Source organism: Gavialis gangeticus, unplaced genomic scaffold (assembly GCF_001723915.1).
Source record: "Gavialis gangeticus isolate Ggan-Ray unplaced genomic scaffold, GavGan_comp1, whole genome shotgun sequence".
Lineage (NCBI taxonomy): Eukaryota > Metazoa > Chordata > Crocodylia > Gavialidae > Gavialis > Gavialis gangeticus.
Genome location: NW_017729034.1, coordinates 68,237,285 through 68,244,748, shown reverse-complemented (window position 1 = coordinate 68,244,748; position 7,464 = coordinate 68,237,285). Strand labels below are relative to the sequence as shown.

The following is a 7,464-nucleotide window of genomic DNA, read 5'->3' as shown; positions in this document are numbered from 1 at the left end:
CTTGGGATACAGTTTTATGAAAAGTTATATATAAGGTGCATTGTATTGTAAAATGCTAGAAAACACATCCTAGTCATATTACTATCCCTGCCTTCGGGTCCTATAATTTAATTCAAGGGATGAACTGAATAACAATAGATGCTGAGCATAAAAGGGAAACCCTTCGGGGAAAATTCCGTAGTCGAACAAAATAAAGGTAAAAAAGACCTTTTAGGGTTCTGCATAAGATAGTCTAAAGAGGTGGGGGGGAGGGTTCTTGTTGTTATTGTTTTTGAGGTTTACATTGTAAATGTCAATATATAGGTACCAGTCCCCTTAAGTACTGAGTCTTGCTAGCAAGTTCTCATACTGTACATTTTTGTTCATATTTCCCTACCAATACATGATATCATTTCTTGTTTTCTTAATTCCTGTCAATATTAAGGATGATCACAGTATAAATTCAGGCCTTTTCCCTGTAGAAAAAAAATAAACTTAATAAAAAGGATATCTCAGTGCAGTGTTAATTGATGTCCTCAGAGATATATATGTAATGTTTGCTCAGCATGTTTGCTTACTGGAGTATATGCAGCTCTAGGGTATCTTCTTTTTTTCGGCAATTTTGTATACCATAGGACCATTTAAAACTGAAAGTCATCTTTAATTGAAAGCAGATGTTTTTCTACTAGCCTAGTTAAGTAGATAGGCATTCTGATAACTGTATTTATAAATACATGTTAGCTTTGAAGATTTAGAATATATTTATCTCCTATATTATTTCTGACAATTTTCTTGAAAGCTTTTGGTGATGTAAGACAGAGCATTGCAACCTCTAGATAAAGCATACCAATATGATCTTTCATTGGTAGTGACCAAAATTCATTGCTATTTGAAATGAAGACTTCTGTAATCTAATTTTTAAAAATTAATTTTCGTTCAACTTATAATGTACAGTTGTTCACAAACTCCTCGCAGCACAAAGCACAAAAGTAATGGAAATGGAAAGTAAATTATTCTTTCACACAGACCCCAAACATCTTTATTCAGCACAAAGCTAAGCATGTTTAAGTGCCAAGTCTCTTTAAAGCCAATATTATATAAACATTTGCCCAAGTGCTTTCTGTAAACAGGGACTCTTAAGAGGCAGTTTCCCCATATCCAAAGCTGAAGACAAATGTCAGGGCAGTTTTAAACTGTACGTCTAAAGCTTGCAGTATACATGTTCTATGGATAATCTTTCCAAGTTACCTCCCAAGAGTTTCACTGAAGCTGTGTTATCAAAAAGTTACAGGTCAGGTACAGTCTTGGCCTCTAGCATATTCTTCAAGCTGTGTGATTTTGGGGAGTCAAACACCCTATTCTTGCATTACGGGGAAAAAAAAAATCCCCCACCCACCAAAACTGTGTAAAATCTCTATTGGGAAACTTTTTTTTCTTTTACTGGGTAAACAAGCTGCATAGGCGACTAGGAGAGAGGGCATGGTGGGGGCAAGTGCCCCCCCTGGCAGGGCTGTCCCCTGCTGCCGATGCCACCACTGGCTTCTGCAAGTGCTCGCCAGCCCCATCCCTGCTGTGGATGCCACTGGTGGCTTTTGCGGGTGCTCACCAGCCCTGTACCTGCCACCGATGCTGCCTGCAGCTTCTGCAGGTGGCCCCCCAGACTCAGGAGGCACCAGTCACCCATGACAATCTCGGTTTCTGCGTTCTTGGAACGGATGGATTCCTTGACTCTAAAGCGGCCATGGAGAATCAATAAGCAAGTGAAAAGTGAGGAAGATTGCAGTGAATAAAATAAGTATCAGTTTGCTTCAGATACAGAAAACATTTTGAGGATTTTGTTTAAATATTACAATAACTAACCTGATCATTTAAGATTTTAAGGAATAAACATGCCCAACAACTTAAATTTCCACAATGTAGCACTTTAGCATACTTCCAGATAATACAGTGGCACAACACTCTGTGGCACAGAGATTATAAAACAAATGACATCGGCATTAACAAAAGACTTGCTAACAGCTAAAATAGTCTTTTCCGCTATAAATGCTTAGTATGGATTCCTAACATTGACAACATTTTCGTGTTATGATGCCCATCAAGTATAGGAATAATTCATTAACAAATTATAAAAAAAATAAATAAAAAAAATCAACAGGACCCAATGGTTTAGAATTTTGGGGGGAAGGGGGTTGTGAAAGGTGATTCTTGGGTCAACATTATTTTCTAAGTCTTGCTACCCTGAATACAGAAAGCTTTATGACAGTAGATAACATGGAGCAGCAGAAGGTAAATGCCAGAATGCATAAGCCAAAACTTATTTCAGCGTTAAAAATATTTACCATAGATAGTTTCTTGTTGTCTCTTGCATGGAAACAGAATCTGCTAAGACTGTGGTAATACACTTAAGGGGTTTCAAACTATATCTGTACATATTAACTGACACTTTTGAGTGCCCAAGTCAAACATGTAGGTTTTAGTGCAATCCTCAAAACCATTCAGCTGCCACTTAATCTTGTAGGTACTAATATTTTCTAGACACCTTAATTTCTGCTGATAAATTCCCCTAGAAGCTGAAGTTTTCCATCTTTGGCGATTGAGACACCTGCTACTTATGGAGTAGTAAGTAAAGAGCCCAGCTGCGGGTTGCCAGGGCAACCAGTAGAAGTCAGCTGACAGGAAGGGGCAGGGCCTGGCCCCTATATAACTCCCAGGCTGAGGCCAAGCAGGGAGTCCCCTGCTAGCAGCCATAGGGGAAGGAGCTCTGCCAGACTGAACAAAGAGGAGAAGCTAGACTGCAGGTACAGCTTTGAGACTGGGGGGAGGATAGAGCACCCCTGATGTGGCGGGGCTAATGCGATAGCCAAGTGGCTTGAATTTATGTTGCAGCCTAGGGGCTTGAGCTTTTCTGTTTATTGTTTACAACCGGTAGTTTGGGTGAGGCTATTACCGGTCAGAGGAGACCTCACAGGGGCTGCACAGTAGTGTGGGGACCCCGGTGCCAAAGAAGGGTGCAGCATTTGGGGTGCACTGACCCCAGCCCCAAGAAGGGGAGCAGAGAATTGGAGGCCAGGTAAGGCCAAGGCCGCCTGAGCCTGGCGGGGGTTTGAGACCCCGAGGAGGAGAGTTGGGGCCAGGCACGGCTACGGCCACGTGCGCCCCAAGGCTGCAGAAGCCCCAGAAGCAAAAGGGGGTGTGGAGAAGCCCCAGAGCAAGGGGGCAGCAATTGACGAGTGCCTGTGGGGCACGGGGTGCAAGACAAGCCACAGCGCCAGAGGGCGCCAAGAGCAAAACAGACCAAATAATGTCCAGTACATCAGTGAGGCTTGGGGCATGGTACAGGAGTTGTTGGAACCATGCATTGCCCATAAGGCCGGGGTGCACGGAAACCCCATTATAAGAAAAAGACAAGTTACAGCAGGAGAAAACCATGTCCAAGAGGACGAAAGGCAGCCTCCCTTTAATATTAAAGATCAAGACTTATTGGGAGAGATTTGAGGGTGCTTGAAGTAAACTTGGCACGGTAGGGGGCACTAGGGGAGATCACTGCTCCATGACAGGGCCCTGCCATGACCCTAGGACCCTGCTCCATGACAGTTGTGCACAATTACTGAATCCATGATGCTAGCCAAGCTGCTTGAAGCTCTAGATACCCAACTTCAGTGATACTGTCACACTAGATGGCACCCTGGCCAGAGGGCCAATCTCTTTAGCATTCTAAAAGCAAGCCTATGGAATAGGGATTCACTAAGAACACAACAAAAGATAAGACATTTTTATGGTGTTTGGGTGTGTCTTGTTATGCCCAATAGCCCTAATTTAAAGATACTTACTTGGGAAGTAAGAACCTAAGTCTAAGAACCTAAGTTGGAGCAGAGATTTGAACCCAGGTCACCTACATCCCAAGAGAAAATCCTGATCTCCAGGTTACTATTACTAACTATTCTGGAGCAAATCTTCCTTAAACTCCCCTGCTGAAGTTGTTCTCCTTTGTCCAAGTAGTTAAGAACTTGATGGTTATAGCACTTTTGGGAAGTTCAGGTACAATCCCCTGCTCTAACAAATATGTTGTTATTAATAGGGAACTTAACTTGAAAAAAAATGAAAACCTTCAGGCAAGAGTTCTATTCCCTGTAGAACCATTTTCCAAGGCATGTGGAAGACTCTCTGGATTTGTGATTTTTACTGACAGTTCAGATAAAACACAGAAAATCTGAAGTATGGAAACATGTCTGCAAAAGGAAAAAAATAGTGTTACTACCAACAGCAATCATTTCAAATGCAAGGTATCTTCATATACTAAACCCTCACTCTCTGTTCTTAATTGTTCACTTAACAAGTGGTCAGATTACTATTTAGTTATTAATATTAGTTTCATGGAAAAAGGTGATAAGAATTTAATATTTACCTTTAATTCATGTAGTTGATCTTTTTCAGGTTCATGAATATGCATACGTTCTTTCATGACAAGGTGTTTCCAAGGTTTCTTTGAACCTTAGCTTTGTTATTCTACAGTTCATTTTCATATGAATGATTTAGCTCTATTGTAGATAATAGGTTCTCATGTGTACAATAACCAAGTACATACTGAAGAGCTAATTTTAACTTCATTTCATCCCATTCCCTATGAATTTATTTTCTGATATTTCATGGCAATGTCTATTCCACGTCTAGAAGGTAAGTTTGGTAGAAGCTTCACCATGGCCACAGAAAACCATCTGTGGCATTGTAGCTGACTTTGTGGCCAGTTTGCTTTCAATTGTGGTCACGTAAGTTTTAGAATAGCTTTGTTGATCCCATTTCCTCTCACATATCTAGTATAGCCTTATAAGTAATGCCCCTATGCAAATGGGCATTATGAGAAATGAAGTCAGTTGTTCAGAACATGAGGGTTTCTCATATAACCATACAGGTTAGGCCTCATTCCAGCACTGGAGGTCTCACCTGGAGCACAGTGCTTAAAATTTGACACTAAACTTCAAGAAAGACATGAACAAACTGGAAAAAGTCCAGCAGATAGCAACAAAAATTATTAGAGGTCTAGAAAATACGGATTGTGAGAAGGTTGGGAAACCAGGCATAATGTAGTCAGGAGAAGAGAAAACCAAGGGGGAATTTGTAACAGTCTTCAAATAGCTAACAGTTGTTATAAAGAGGGTGGTGATGGATTCTCTGTAGCGGCAGGGAACAGGACAAGAAATGACAATTTAAATACAAGGGAAATTTAGGCTGGATATTAAGAACTTCTTAACTATGAGGATGGTTAAATAATGGAACAAATTATCCTGAAAGGTTGCAGACACTGTCCCTGGGAGTTCTTAAGAGATGGTTAGACAAATACTTGCCTGCAATGATTTAGACAGGGTTGATTCTGCTTTGAAGCAGGGGGTTGGAAAAGATAGAAAATAAGGGTTGGAACAGACCTCAGGAGGTCATCTAGCCCAACCCCTTGCTCAAAACAGGACCATCCCCAACAAAATAATCCCAGCCAAAGCTTTGTCTAGTCAGGTCTTGAAAACCTGTAAGGATGGAGATTCCATCACTTCCTTAAGTCCCTTCCAGGCACATTTTTTCTATGATTCCATGATTTTATTAATGGAAAGAGTAGGAAAAAAAATGATTATTTAAATCTATCTACCCAGTTGCTTCCAGAAGGCAGCATGAAAGTTGTATTGGGAAAGAGGAGAGCAGGTCATAAGGATGCGGCAGGACCATCCTAGTTCCTAACAGAGTCATACAAATGGCCATTGTTCATACTTATTGATCTTTCAGGATCTATCTTCATATTTAAATTACAAAACTGATGCAAAACTATATTTACAAGGACCTACTCCTACAAATATTTTCTACTGAGTACAATACTTAATACCTTGACTTCAAAGGAATACACGGGAGTAAGCATTCTAGGTCCACCATCTTTCCTTGAATAAGCAAGTCGAGCTCCAATTGCTTTACTATCTTTTCCCATTTACACTATCAGAACATTTGGCCCCGCGCTTGATAAGTATGTGAAGATCAGGTTTGTAAAGTTTAGCTCCCAATCTCCCTCCCAAGTACAATTGTGGAGATTTTCAGCACAGTGCCTCCGATTTTCCCATTTCTTCTTGCCTCAGGCCTTTTCTATGTCCAAAAGTCAAATCCATTTGATTTAAATGTAATCAGTTTAGAAATCAAGTTAAAAGTATCCATATATTTTTTTTAATTATCAAGATTTCTAAAATGGTTTAAACTGGTGCAACTTTCCTGTGTACACCTTGCTTCAGAGAGAGGCTTCTTTTATGTTCATGAGTAGTTAATGAGACAGGCGTAGTCCGGTTGCCATTATGGGTTTGCAGAATATAACTGCACCACTATTTACATTCCTAAGGCCTGAAATCTGTGCTAGAGCCCTTTGCAAACAATTTCCCTCTTGCCTGTTCCATTAATCTTATTTTTTTCATGCTTAAAAATTTCTGCAAGTGTACTGTCCTGTACTGTCCATGGTTTTCCTAACACAGTTCAAAGAACCTATACCTGTCTCCAGTGCTAGAGGAAACCATACTGGCATTCTGCAAGCTACAACTGTGATTTTTATATATTAGTATGGTTCTAATGTCAATCCGAATAACACCTAAGTGACAAGGAGTAGTCTCCAAATACAAGCATTGGAGTATGCCTTTGTCCTAACACTATGGAAAGTGAGATAGGTGTAAATTACATTAAAATTTTAAAATAAGTTTAAGAATAGTCATTTATTGGTGCCTAATTCCAGTTCCAGTTCATCCCACTGCTGCTCAGGTGAAAACAAGACTGAAGATAAGCAGAATCCCACTAACTGACAATAATAATGTACCCCGTTGCCACTTTCTATTAGCAACTGATAGGTGTACTGGTGATCAAAGGTCACACTTCATTCATAACAACTGGCGTTCCCTGAGAGTGGGCTGAGCCAGAAACCTGGTAAACCATCCCTAGTAACAGGATGACTGTACTCTAGTACAATTTGTTGAGTTGTACTCTACCCAGGGGGTACTAAAGTTAACTTATGGAACTAGGTTTTCTATTATGTTGATTTAATTTTACTGCTGATGTAGATTTTTCCTGAAATTTGACTTGAAAGGTAAGACAAGTGCATTCTAATTCAAAATGTTCCAATCCCCTTGGATCTAATGTTCATCCAAAATCTAGAGGTGAACTAAGATGTTCCATTGGTTAGCAGTTCAACTGGTTAAAAAAAATACTATCTTAATAGAAAGCTAAGCCTGGAAACTTTCTGAAGTGATAAATTCACTGCATAATGACAGCTGAATATGATTGTGAATAAATATTGACAGAGTCTCACAATTAAGATTTTCAGAATAACTGTTATAAGGCACCTTTTAACCACGTTTCTCAAAACATTTGCCTATTTTACAAACTGATTTTAAACAATACATGCAAGGAACACTTTACTCATTGATAGTTTCATAGATTGTAGGGTCAGAAGGGACCTGAGCAGATCATCAAGTC

The 7,464-nt window shown here is 40.0% G+C and overlaps 1 protein-coding gene across 1 annotated transcript in view; it reads right to left on the bottom strand.

Moving 5' to 3' along the window:
- PARK2 (parkin RBR E3 ubiquitin protein ligase) overlaps nucleotides 1–7,464 on the bottom strand; it is a 1,789,008-nt gene that overhangs the window by 1,638,482 nt on the left and 143,062 nt on the right. The gene's annotated exons all lie outside the window — the stretch shown is intronic.